We start from the raw sequence: 13,970 nt of genomic DNA, 5'->3' as shown, positions 1-13,970 counted from the left end.
CGCCACCGGTCATCGGACGGGATAACATCAGCCAGCTGGGGTCAACAGCCACGGCTGCAGCTCGCGGCCGGTTCGGCGGCGGCCCGGCCGGCAGGTCATGGACCGGCCGGCAGCCGTGCCGCACGCTGCAAGCGGCGCGCACCGCCGGCCACGGCCCGGCCACGGCCCGACCACGGCCCGACCACGGCCCGGCCGTGGCCCGACCACGGCCCGACCACGGCCCGACCACGGCCCGACCACGGCCCGACCACGGCCCGACCACGGCCCGACCACGGCCCGACCACGGCCCGACCACGGCCCGACCACGGCCCGGCCGCGCCGCGCGTCCCACTCGTCCCACTCGTCCCGCTCGTCCCGCTCGTCCCACTCGTCCCGCTTGTCCCGCTCGTCCCGCCCGTTGACCCGGTCGGCACGGCCCAAAGGCTCGTTCGACACGCTCCAGCTGTCCCAGGCGGTGGGATTAGCCGATCGGACGCGCTCGACCCGTCCGCACCGGCTCGCGGCGGCGCGGCACGCCGGCGCCGGATCCGGCGGCGCGATTGGTGCGGTTTGGCCAGCGGCTGCGCCGGCGCGCCGGCCCGGCCTCTGCAGGGGCGCCGCGCCCCGGCCGCTCCCGGCCACTGGAACGCGGCTCCACGGCGCAGCGATCGCCGCGGCCGCAATCCCAGACCTCTCGCCGGCAGGCGTGTGGACACCGCAGCCGGCGAGGCTGAGCGAGGCCCGTTTTCAGGTCGGCTCGGCGCGGATAATAAAAGCCGGCCCCGCCCCAGGGGCGGCGTCGTGGCTACTCACCTTCCACAAGGTCAAGCGGTAAAACAGGGCCGGTGGCGGCGCCGGACCGGGGTCGCTGACCCTCTGGTCAGCCGGGCCTGACACTGGGTTGGGCTGGTATGTCGGCAGAGCCCGAGCCTCGCTGCCTCGCGGGCTCAGCCCGCTCCTCCGGTGGCAAGCGGGACTACCACGGCACACGGCCTGCCTTCAGCCGACCTTGCCGCAACAGTGACCCGCGCCGCCGATGACGATTATTTAGCCGTCCAAACGGCAACAGACCACATCGAAGACGAGGACGGACATCCCTCGGCGCACCTGCTGCCTGAACTCGGCTGGAGTTGACTTGTCACAGTGGGCGTGAAGGACGCCCGGTTGTTAGCCATGAGGTTAAAGTGCAACATGGACAATGATCAAGCGGCCCTCGGGCGTAACCCGCGGTGCATCTTCATGACTTTGTTTTCGTTACATGATCCGTGGCCTTTCGTGGCGGCATGCTCGGAAGGAAATGTAACGAAGCACAAACCAAGGAGAGGTGGGGCGGCAAAGGACAAATGCACTTAGACTGAATGCTTTTTCACACTTTTTGAGAACGAAAAGAGCTATTGCTATGTGGCTAGCTCCTTAGGCACAAAGTGAACACCCGAATGCAATTGCCCGCATCACTGAAAGTTGTGCACCTACTACTAAGCTCAGAAAAAAACAAAAATATACACATATGTAATTTAAAGTTACATAGAGGAAGGACAGTAGGCATTCAACCAGTTTTGCAGATTTCAAAGGCAAGTGACCTTTCATTACTTTTCGCAAGTCGATGACCTTATGCAATCTCTTGAGCCATTGGATCGTCAAAGGAGCTACGCCCAGCAGGAGGGGCGGAAACCTCGTCGAAGCAGTGCTGAGAATTCCAATCACTGACAACTGAAACAGCGGCATCGACAACCATTGCATTCCTCTGACCTCTCGCGGCCAAATACCCCGAGTTTGATTATTACGGTCACCTCAAGAATTTCCCATCGGTAGATTTGCCCCAGGGTGCGTTCCAGGTATTTCCGGACATTAAACCCAATCGACGCCGAGCGGAGTAATCCAAGTAATGTTTGCTCTTTTGCTGAGTTTGATAACTTTTGCGCATGGAAGAATGTGTTTTATTGGACCATCTGCCAGATGCGTGGCACGGACGAGATGACGGCCGCCGGATAATGCACTCACAGCAGATGCTAGAGATGAAACTGGGCCAAACTAATCGACAAAGTTACGAGGGCTGCCAGAGAAATCCAGTCCCTCCAATTTCATGATTACAGAGGCAACCTTAATTTACACCGTAATGAAGTGCCAGCTTGCACCATCCGGCACAGCGCTCTCAGATTCCAAAGTTCCCAGCAAATGTCACAAGCACCTTTCGGCCGGTGCGACGGACACCTGCCGGTGGTGGCCGGGCGTGGCAACGAGCTCCGCTCTCCCGTGGCACCTCCCGGGGCGGCGCAGCAGGCCGCTGCCGACCGTCTTAGACTGACCGACGGTGTGTGCGCGCGCACCGCGGGTGTGTGGTGCCGCGCCGAGCGCACCGCAAGACGTGCCATAGAGGCATGCCACGCGTGTGTACCGCGCTGTGCATCACTGGCGTGTGCCATAAAGGCATGCTGCAGGTGTTTACCGCGGTGTACATCATTGATGTGTGCTACAGAAGCACGGGGTGCAGCACGGGTGTTTACCACGAGGGCGCACCGCAGGGATGTACTAGAGTTGCACCACATGGGTGCGGTTGCACCACAGGGGACTAGTGCGGGTGTGTGCTGAAGGGTGCACCACTGGTGCGTACCGAAGGTACGCCACAGAGTGCACACCGGGGATGCACCACGGTAGTGTCTCACAGGGGTTAACCACAGGAGTCAGCCACAGGGGTCAGCCACATGGGTCAGCCACAGGGGCGCTCCGCGGTGGTGTGCTGGAGCGAAGCGGCGGGCCCCACCGCGTCGGAGCCGCAGAGGCTAGCAGTCGGGCGGGTGCCGCTGTTGCCAGGCGACGCCATGGCCAGATTTGGGGGCCAGCGGCTGAGTCGTCCAGCATGATTTGCATCAAGCTGCTGCCGAGGGCATTGCCACTTGGCTTTGAAGTGCACCGCATCTGAATGCAGTGTTGATATTTGGTGCAAATTTGGTGGCGCTTTATTTTATAGCATCTTTGCTCGGATCCCTAGCATCTCTATAGGTGTTTTTTGGTCGAAATGAGTTGCACTCATCTGGACGAGCGTGCGGTTTGCGGAAACTCGTACGATCTTTGTGAAGACTGTCAAGCCCAGGACATAGACGGACAACGTATGGACCGTTTAGGCCGATTCATCTCAAGCCAACATTTCCTTTCAATAGGCATTCCTGCGGCACTCGAGCAAACGGTACTAGCATCCAGGTAAAACGCCGTGCTGCAGAAGATTTTCCCTCATGATAGCCTTATCGAATTAAGCGGCTTAAAGGCGGCTGTCTGGCCAAGAAATGCTGCCAAAGAACCGCTGACTAGGTCAACACACCGTTTTTCCCCACAGAGGGTGGTGTATCTCGACTAAATCGCAGTGGTAGTATTTCATGGTCAACGTGTCCAGGCAGGGCGCTGTGAAGGTCGCCCCAGCTGCCTTTGCCGGCCAGCCAGTCGGCAGGTGCCGCTGGGAGGCGGTAGGTGCTCAGGTCGGTGGATAACGGCTAATCGAGATACACATGTTTGTGACCTGTTTTTGTTTCGTGTCAACCGCGAAGAAACAAGATCACCATGTGATCACCACGCAGGTAAGTTTGAACACGCCTTCTCTTGATGACTAGCTACCGTTATCGTTATAACGCATTTGCATGACAGAGCGACCGCTAAACGTCCGCCAAGCGCTGTGCCTTGGATCAGCATTAGTCAACGACAGCTCTACCACCAAATGACCGCAGTGAATCACCAGCTGATAGCACGCAAACTTGGCATCCCCGCCCCGGCCCATCCCAGTCATGAGAACGTCTTCTGGGTACAACCTCGTGACACTGACTCATCGAGCGGGCGCGAATGCGCGCTTCCTTCCGAGTCAGCTTCCGGCCTCGTCGCCAGCCGGCGACTCGGGAAATGTCACCACAGGCCTCACGGCCGCTGGCGAACTCGACCGGTCCGGCGCCCAGCCCGCAAACCAGAACAAACAGTCGCTAAACCGGCACAAACAGGCGGCAAACCGGCACAAACAGTGACTGAGCTTGGCGAGGCTGGACCCTGAGCAAGTCGACCGAGTCGGGCTGTCCGGGGTATGACGATACCGACATGAGCTTCGTGCCCACACCAACGTACGGAGGATTTGAGAACGTCCGGACGGAGACGCAGCTGACCGGAGAACGTCCGGACGGGGACAAAACTGACCGGAGAACGTCCGGACGGGGACAAAACTGACCGGAGGACGTCCGAACCAGGATACAGAGAAGTAGAGGACGTCCGAACAGAGGTGAATGGGTCGAGGAGCGTCTAGCCCGGGGAACGTCCCGACCCCCGGTCAAACGGACCACAGAACGCCAACCCCGGCCGAGGAGCGCAGCTCCACTGAAGCGTGAAAGTCATTCGCTTCATGATCGGTAACACCGCGGAAGTGGCCGCCGTGGAGCCGTTCGCTGGCGGCGGTGGCCTGTGGGGGATGCACACGGCAGTAGGCCGAGAGCCTCAAGAGCAGGCCACGAGTCACAGCTCACTGCCGGCTTGTGCTAATCTCCGCACGGCCGAGGCCACGACGACGGCCGTCCGGACGCGGCAGCGAGGCGATGAAAGCCCACCCGGGCAGACACGGACAGCTGGGTACGGTTCAAAGGGATGCCACCAAAGCGTCGCACAACGAAGGGCGAACAGCGTTTGGGGCGTGCTCGGAGTCCCACCTGTCTGGCACTGACGGACGGGCAATCCTCTGCCGCTGGAGAGTGACGCCTGATGAACAGCACCACCGCGCTCTGCGCTGTCAGCCCGCACCGGGTGCGACAGCCCGGCAAGGAATACCGACTTCAAGCTGCCACAGGCTGTATAGGCTTTATAGAACGGCGTCGTGCCGACGGGCCGCGGCCGGCCGTCCGGTCAGCGGGCGGGGCGTGTCGCGGCACGGCCAATCAGCGCGCTCGCCGCCGCTGTCCACTGACCTCTTCCTGTTGGCGCGCCGGTCGGCTTCCTGGTGCAGCGGTCGGCTCCGCCGGCTGGAGAGGACCGGCCGGCGGCCGAAGCTGGCGCGGGGCGCGCCAGCGGGATGGCCGGAGACAGGTCATCACCCACACACCGCAGACTCGATTTAACCCTTGGAGATTAGCGACCGGTGCGCGCCTCGCCACGCGACTGGTAACAGCTGTTCCATTACGGTGCTCGGCTTCTGTTTCGGGCTCGGGTTGCTCAGCTGGGAAAGGTTTCGCCTCGTTCGGGCGATGAGGCCTGTGACTGAAGCGTACTGCAGGGATTCGCTGAATGCATTGCACTCACTTCAGTGCAAGCGTAGTAACATCATCTGGCAATGCCAAATGTGATCACACAAGCAACTTGTTAAGTTTAGCAGTAATTCAGTTGAATCGTTATGGTACATCGGCTTTTCAGCTAAGTGAAGTCCGCCTCTGTGGTCAATCAGCTGGCTGGGTAAACCAGGGCGAGGCTTCCTTTTACAAGACATCTATACGGGCGTTTGGGCCTGTGGGCTTTATTTTAATAAGACTGTGTCCCGGATATTGCTCGAGCTATTAAAAGCGGAGTATGGTGCAAATGCGTTTGATCAATCTAACAGCGCGCTGCGAAGGTTGCATTCACAGTTTGTAAAGGGTCTCTTCGGTAACGATAAGGAACTACAGTGTTAGCCTAAACTACGAAAACCATCGCTGATTCGTGTATGCATTAAGGTGAGCTTGACGCGGCAAAATTTCACTGAGAGGGTTAAATCTGATAAGAAAAATGCTGAACGCAAAACAGTGGACCTTCATATTGTAGCACCCATCTGACAACGTTTGGTCCCGTTTGACGAAATTCCGGCTAAGTGCCTGGTGAAGCCGAACCAAGCGAGCCAGCAGAAAACCTGGACCTCTTTGCCAACTTTGGGACTATGCATGCTACGGTGAGACTCATTTTTCTCAAAGCCCGCCTGGGAAGCTGAATCGCACGTTGATAGCACCCACCTGTAATGGATCATGACATAATGATGTAGCATTGTGTTTACAGTTCGCAATCCAACATCGCAATCTAAATTAAGATATGTTCTAACCATCCGTGAAGCTCCTTTCCCCAAATTTGCATTAGGCCCATTTGACTAAGCTTGATCTTGGATTACATAATACCTTACTATTGCCGAGTTGGGAAGATTCATGCCATACTGACTGTGTGCTGTAGAATCGCATCATCGTACTGTGCGGTAGAGCACAGGAAACAAACACAGAAAGCGCTTTAGAATGTATCTTTCACAACAAACATACTTTATCGGGTGCAAGAATGCGGAATGTGTCCGACATAATTATCGCAACAAATACACCTTTACTCCTCACATGTCCAGGGTAGGTTTCTTAATTTGCGCGCAAAATGTGGGAGATACTTGTGAAACGATCCTAAAAAACTCCAGGAGATTGTAAAATGTCTTTCAGAAACCTTCAGGATCCTGCGGTCTTTAGATTTCTTCGTCGGGCGGGGATTAAGACCATCGATGAACTCGGATGACTGGAACGAGCGTACCACCTCCGTTTATTTCTCAAAGGTAGTTGAACTTTCAAAGCCTTTTTAACCGGATGGGCTACGTGTCAGTCTGTAATGAGGCAGGGAACAGGTAGTGCAACAGACGTCCTAGAAAAGGATCTCTCCTCCGTTCGGAAGTTATGCATCATTGTTATGTTTTCGTACTGTTTCATGCCACAATGGTGTGCCCGGAAGCAAAGTATACCTAAGAAATCTGGACAAACCCAACTGACCGAATAATGGTAACTAGCTGGCTCTATTGCGGCGTAAGTTGATCACGTTCTCAGCGACCCTGGTAGATGGTGGTTTACGGTATTTTTGAAGGCCTTCCTGACGGTTGTTGACCTGTGTACCGTATGAGGTGGTGGGCAGCTCCAATAAGAGGAGGGGATCAACAGACATTTCCGCCATAAGTCCTGTTCCGTGTGGTGAAGCTCGCAGTATGAGGTGGTGGGCAGCTCCAATAAGAGCAGGGGATCAACAGACATTTCCGCCATAAGTCCTGTTCCGTATGAGGTGGTGGGCAGCTCCAATAAGAGCAGGGGATCAACAGACATTTCCGCCATAAGTCCTGTTCCGTGTGGTGAAGCTCGCACGGCGCTGAGCGGGGCTTGTGGCCGAAACATCAGCTGAGTGCTGATCCCCCGCTGACGTAAGAGCTGCCCACCACCCGACACGGTATACAGGCTAGCAACCGTCACCGATCTGATCCAGCTGCAGCCGATAGTAAAGCAACGGTTAAAGCACCATTGGAGACGTGGTAAATAATAATATAATACCAAGCGCTATGCGTCGGTCAAAATATGCGAAGACGTATGAGCTAGCTATGCTACATTATCAGTGAAGCTGTCAGAGGAATGAAACACGCGCGTGGGCCAGCTACTGAGAAACACACCAAATGAGCCCAGCAAGCAGCTGTATTGAGACGCTGTTACAACACAGCGAGTCATTGAATATAATTCCACAGTAATATTGTCCTAATTAGACTCCATTTGGGAAAGTCCCACTAATGCATGTCGACGCTACCGCTTATGCATTACATGTATTAAACGTGATTTTTGTCTACCTTAAGGAATCATTAAAAATAAAATACCTTCGTCAAAAGCCTTCTTCAGCATGAAAGCCCTTTTTGCAACATCACGTCACGACGTGAGCGCAGAGCTGCGGCCAAATGTCGCATGGATTGGTAAATAATCAGATCGATGTACATCCATCGTTTCAAGCGCGACTGCTTCAACCATCGAACCTCATCGGGTCAAGTAACGACGAAATCGGTGAATGTTGGTGCATTTACGCCTATGAAAAAGACCGTTCATCAACATAAAGCATAAAGCAATGAACATAAAGCCACAAAAGCATGTGTTCAGTACACTTCCCACGACAAAGATGACAGCATGACCTTCAAAAGTAATTTCCCAAACCTGCCAGCCCTTACCAGCCAAATTACAAAAAGGTCCGACAAAGGATACCGTGACGGTCGAGATCCCCTGGTCCTGAATTAGTCCCACGACCGAGCGTCTTTGTCGCCGCGTCCTCTGCTCCCCAGGCCTGTGTCCCTCGCAGAGTAGCGATCGGTCTCGGGCATGGCCCGCCCGGTGGGCCATTAGCAGCGGCGCGCTCTTTTTCTGCTAGGCCGCGGGACACGGAGGCGCCGTAAAAATGGAGGGGGTAACGGCCTCGCGCGGCACGGCCACCCGCGCCCGCCGCCACGCGCCGCGCGCTCCTCACGGCCAAGGTCGAGGGCCGCCGCGCCGCGGCGCCGGCTCTGCAGGGCCGTCACGCTGGCTGCGCTCGCGTCCGCCGGGTTCCGGCTATCGCCACTGATCTTCCGGTGGATGGTCGCCAGATGTCGCGTTCTGAGGGAGGAGAGGGGGGGGGGGGAGAGGATGCGCGACTGACTCAGCTAGCTCGCGCGGTGTGTTTTTTTTTTGTAGCGGGGAGGGGGTGATGCTGCGCATTGGTCTTTTCCGTTAAGATGGATCAGCGGAACGCTAATTCGGACAATCAGTCCGGATTGCGGTCAGCTTCACCCCCACGCCAGTCCCATACCGCATCAGAGCTTGATGAGTCACGTCAATGCCCCCAAGCACCCAGGCCAACACCGGCGCGCCAAGCGTAACGGTAAACGACCGTTAGATTTCAGCTCTTTTGCAACGGCAGTCGGCCGGCCGTATGTACGCTACTGCATCTGCAGACGGTGGAGTTAACCGCCGCATAAAACGGCAGACTGGTGGCGCGGTGCACGCCTATTGGCTTATAAAGCCACAGCAAGTATGCGCTCACGAGACGACGGCATGCTCGACCTAATTACAGTTCACACAAAATTGTCAGTGCAAGGCTACGCTTGCAAGGCTCGAGGACTTAGCTGTACGCAATTGTACGGAGACATTCATAAACAAGGTCAGCGTGAGGTATGACATTGGAGGGATTATCAAGGCTAGGAACATTACAGAGGGCCATGGCTGCTAGTGTAACGTAGACCTGGGCTCAAAATCTGCATGGCTTGCTAATAGAAAGCAGACTGACACCTACCAAAGGCAAAGCTAAATGGTGGGAAGCCCGTAATAATAATACAAAAACATCGTTGTAGCAAACTGCCTTCAGGAAATCATGCGTTAAAAATATGTTTAATGTTGGCTTGGAACGACTCTTCCAGGCATTGGACTTGAGAGAACAAACGGAATTGACATATTTAGCCATCTGTGCTATATCAATGCGAACAAACATCGCTATAACTGTTTTGACATCTCCCACCATTCTAACTGGGTGTCAATATTGAATTGTTGGACAGCCCGGCTGCGTCAAGAGAACACCGTGTGGTCACTTTACATTAAGTTCACCTGAATGTACTACCCTCTTTCACAAAAACCCACCTCAGTCCAGGACTCTTGCACTTGTTTCCAATAACATGATAACAATGGTTAAAAGGCAGACGCCTTTGGCAATAGGCTACGGAGCAAGACAAGCCCATAGTCTCATCCGGGTTGGGGGACAAGCCGGTGTCTGTTTCACAAAATTTTCGTTAAAAAAACTTTGATAATACTAGGCTTGCAGCGAACTATTACTTCTGAACATAGCGGCTTCAGCGCGGGGACTGCATGTACACATGAAAACACAACACCCAAATTGGTGTAGCGATTAGGGACGGCGATAGCCTTTACAATTTGCAACGGTAAAATAGTTACCTTTATATTTATAATAAAATAGTTCCCAGAGAGGCCATCGACTGGGTTTTAAACAGTGTCAACCACGCGGAACTTGTCCGGCTTCGGCGGCGAGGCTCGACCCGGCCTATGGCACCCACATATTTGCCGCTACTGATCATGCCGCCTTGCAGTTCTCGTCAATAAGAAGCGCTTGCGTTGTTGCAAATTCAAGGTATTTACATATAAGCTGTTTATCGGCTGCCTCATCTTCACAATAATGCTACTTCCTGGATTCTCGCCGAGGGGTTTCTAGAACAGTCGACTCCCGAGCCTATTCTACTGTCACGCAGGCATCACTCGGATAGCAGCTGGCTTATCAGTACCTGTATGTGCCATGAGGTCGGGATGTTTGAGTCAAAAGTTTGTGTCCTCTCGTGTCAAGCCGCAATGACACCACAAACTCTGAGAGCATATTGGATTTGCCAGATTAGCTAATGTTTCAATTGCTTACTGCTGAACACAGCCACGCTAATAAGACCGGGATTCATAAATGAAATCCAGCGACTTTAAGATAGCTCTTCCGGCATTGGAAAAAATCTCTTATGCAACGTGGCTTTGCAAGCGTGCATACATGTTTTTTGCCCGTGCATACTACACGCTTGCAACATACTTTTATTGCTTTCCTAAAGCTCTGATTCTAGGCATCCGAAATGTCTTTTGACCACCTCAAACATTTTGTTACTAGCAAGAATGTATAAAGCGTTTAATATAATCATCACCAGAGCTTCTCTGATGTTTGCTGTAGTGTGCCTGCTTAGATGGCATATCAACAATTTTGAAAACCTTAGCCTATCTGAATAAGGTTTTATCACGTAAGAAGTCACACTTTTGGACTCTTCATTTTTTTATTATAACCTCATTAGGCTCGGTTGAGTGCTGGCACAGACGGGCATTACAGTTGCATTGATGATTTAGGGATCCGTGTAAACACAAACTTTGAGGAAGTTGAGGAACCGCTTAAGTTTTGCTTATTCTTACCGAACCTAGGCACGAGCCAAGTTAGAATTCTAATAGAAAATAGGACAGATGGGAAATTTCATTAAAAGGACACTTTCCATTGTCTTAGTTTCGATCGTCTCGTTAGTCACTTTTATCGTCTTGCTAGTGGCGTGGTCGGGGCGGGGCCGATGCCGTGCGGCCTAGTGAGGCTGCAGTACCGGTTGTGGAGGCCTTTGTTGCTAACATTTACGAACGCATATGTTCACACATTCCACCATTTTTCTTGCTTATTGATTCTGACTGAATGTCGAATGTTTTCAGACAATGTAGATTGGCCATGTACTGCAAATTTCGACCCCTTTTGGGGAGGGTCTTTCACCTTCAAGAGCCCTTGCCAACCATCAACCGTCAACCCTCCCTCTAACCGTTTCCCCTAGAGCCAAACTGCTGGCTGCGTCCCTGCACTCCAGTGTACGCTAACCAGAACACCTATCTAAGATGAACGCCACACTACGAACTGACTCACAACTTCGAGAATAGAGGCCCGAATCCGGGGAGTCATCTTTTATTTTGGTGTTCTTCCCGTAAGTTTGAGCGATTTTGCACTGTTCAGTCCTTCCTCCCAATTCATTTCGCGAAACTGCTCCCCTGTGCTCGATCATTTTCCTTTTCGAGAGCCGGCGACGATTTTTCACGGATCTACTTGACCGATCGGGCCTGCTGGTGACTACGTGCCTGCGTACATTTCGTACTCCTACCGCAGTGCGGCGGGCAGTAGTTTTAGATTGCTTGTACCACGCCCGCGGTATATTTCCAGCAGGGTGATAATTCGCACCGCTGGTTGGGCGGCATCACAATGCCACACAAACATTCCATGACCCAATCAAACAATGACGTCTTGAGAAGCTCAGCAGGGTGATAATTTCGCACCGCTGGTTGGGCGGCATCATCATGCCACACAAACATTCCATGATCCAATCGAAAGTGACGTCTTGAGGAGCATAATGGCTTAATAGAGATATTTTGTCGTGTACAGCAGTCTCTTACGCTAAGTTTTCCAAATGTCATAAGTTAGCTTATTTCATCTTATCTGATGCTTGCTTCAAGGTCTTTAAACTTGGAACATTCACTTTAAGAAAAACGCTATAACTGGGCTTGCAAATGCAAGTAAACGATGTGAAATCACGGACTTGTATGCAGAAAACACCACATCAAAGGGCCAAAACGACATCACAGAACGATATTTGGATTCGGCAAACAGCGCACCGATAGCACAACACCTCTCGGGAAGTTGAAGTACTGCAAGTGAGTCAGTCCATCCGCTACGATAGGAATTTCGCACGGCCAGTTGACAGCCCCTCTGACGTCATGCAAACGTTCTATTGCATAATCTAACTCTGACGTTTTGATGAACATATTTACTAAATGGTGAAATGTTATTGCGTAGAGAAGATTTTTGCACTTAAAAGCATGCCAATAGTTACAAGTGAGCATATGTCATCACATATGATGTTTGCCTCAATGCATCAAAACGTGGAGCATTCCCTTTTATATGATGACTCTTAAGCTGCATAAGATGAGTGTCCGGTCAAGAGAAGGTTTCTAAGAGCGGCTTATTGACATTGGCTCATAAAGTATAAGACTAAAGCTATTACATCTGCATACTTCTTCCATGGTGCCCGGGTGGAGATGCGCACAGCAGTTCCTAAGTTCAAATATTTCATCAATTAGCCCACAGCATTCGAACTTATGTACATCTTGTAGTACTTATCCTCATTTCAATAATTGCCAGTTTCATTTTAATGTAATCACATCACCGAGCTCCCAGCAGGAGCACAATTTCGATCCGTGTGGTGAAGTAACCCGTTCGGGTCCCAGCTCCGGTCGCGTGTGAACAGCGCAAGTTGTTTATCTCAGGGCCTAGCGGCCCTGCCGGTACGTTGGCTCCTGCCCCTTGTCCCGCCCGCTCTCTCTCCATCGCTCGCATCTCCGCATCCGGCCCAATCACCACTCTTCCTCCTCGTTTTATCGGGGTCGCCGTGCCTCCTCGCCCGCGTCTCTGAATTGCTCGGGTCCCGGCGGCTGAGGGGCGAGTCATGCGGGTCAGTACGCTGCGGCCCAGCATTTCGCTTCGGCCAGGATATCTGGGAGCGCGGGGACCCATGGGACCCATATGGGTCTAGCGGCTTGTACCTCGCGCTGGGTGGTCTGTGCGGATCTCCGCTTGGGGCGCCTGGCCGCGCGCAGCGGCTTGAAGGGAATGTTGCACATTTTAAGATATTGAAGCAAGCATCAGATGGGATGAAACAAGCTCACCTATGGAACAATTTCGCTTAACTATTGGTTTACGTTTTAACAGGAAAAGACTGCTCAGGAGAGCACAATTTTATGTGTAGTGAATATATTCCTTAACGCGCCATGGCTTGAATACGTCATCGCGCTTTTCATGACATTGATTGAGAGCCAGTTGACGGCTGTTATATCTGCAAATCGCGCTCACGAACGCCGGATATGAACCCCTCAATGATCATATTCTTCTTGGCCTTGATCGCCGCATCGCTCATGAAACGGCGGGATTTGAATGGCATTATCAAGACGTCATGACTGCCAAGGTGACTTGAAATACTCTCCCCGATATACCTTTCTTCATTTTCGCGGGCGTGTAGCTCAGAACGCAGATGGGCTTAAGTCTTAAGAAGAGCAGGATTTTGAACAGTACCGAAAGGCCTTAAGAATGGGCATTTCAGCTCAAAATCCAAAACCCCTTAAAGGCAATGCTCCACTTTTACATGGTGTTCGAATCGAAATAGCGATCCTGGAGATCATTCGGTGCAGCTCACAGCTCTGTCATTCTCAAGACCTAAGCCCCTTTCTAAGCCCCTAGTTTCTGAGCTATACGTCCGCAAATATGTGCAAATTTTTGGGAGGAGATTATTTCAAGGCAACCCAGGCATCCGTAACGCCATAATAGCGTCATTCAAGTTTGTCCATTACATTAACCATGCGGCGATCAAGGCCAATATAACGTCATTATCGCGTCGTTCCATTTGTGGTGTTCGTGAGCACGGTTTCCAGATATAACGAATTTCGATTGGCCCTCAATCATTGTTGTGCAAGATATGATGACGCAATACAAAATTGACGGGGTGAGACGCTTACTTATTTAGGGGAGAAATTGTGTTGTCTAGGGCTGCCTCTTCCTTTTAAAAAGTAGACCAATAGCTGTAAGTGATCCAATGTCATCAAAACTAATGACTGTTTAAATATCTCAAAATGTAGAGCATTCCTTTAAAAGGTCAAGGAGAGGCGGCACCAAACCACGGTCAGGACGGGGCGGGACTCCTCGGTTACAGTTGACAG

General features: G+C 52.7%; 1 protein-coding gene across 1 annotated transcript in view; it reads right to left on the bottom strand.

Annotated features, from left to right (window-relative positions):
* The window catches only part of LOC119109858 (putative chitinase 10), a 35,473-nt gene extending 30,708 nt beyond the window's left edge, over positions 1–4,765 (bottom strand). Inside the window, 1 exon segment of the mRNA XM_037233610.1 lies at positions 4,653–4,765. The gene's annotated coding sequence lies outside the window, so the exon portion shown is untranslated.
* Positions 4,766–13,970: the final 9,205 nt, after the last annotated feature.

The sequence above is a fragment of the Pollicipes pollicipes genome, unplaced genomic scaffold (assembly GCF_011947565.3).
Source record: "Pollicipes pollicipes isolate AB1234 unplaced genomic scaffold, Ppol_2.1 Scaffold_7231;HRSCAF=8579_pilon_pilon_pilon, whole genome shotgun sequence".
NCBI lineage: Eukaryota > Metazoa > Arthropoda > Thecostraca > Pollicipedomorpha > Pollicipedidae > Pollicipes > Pollicipes pollicipes.
The sequence above is the reverse complement of the archived record's forward strand: the minus strand, read 5'-3'. Positions and strand labels throughout refer to the sequence as shown.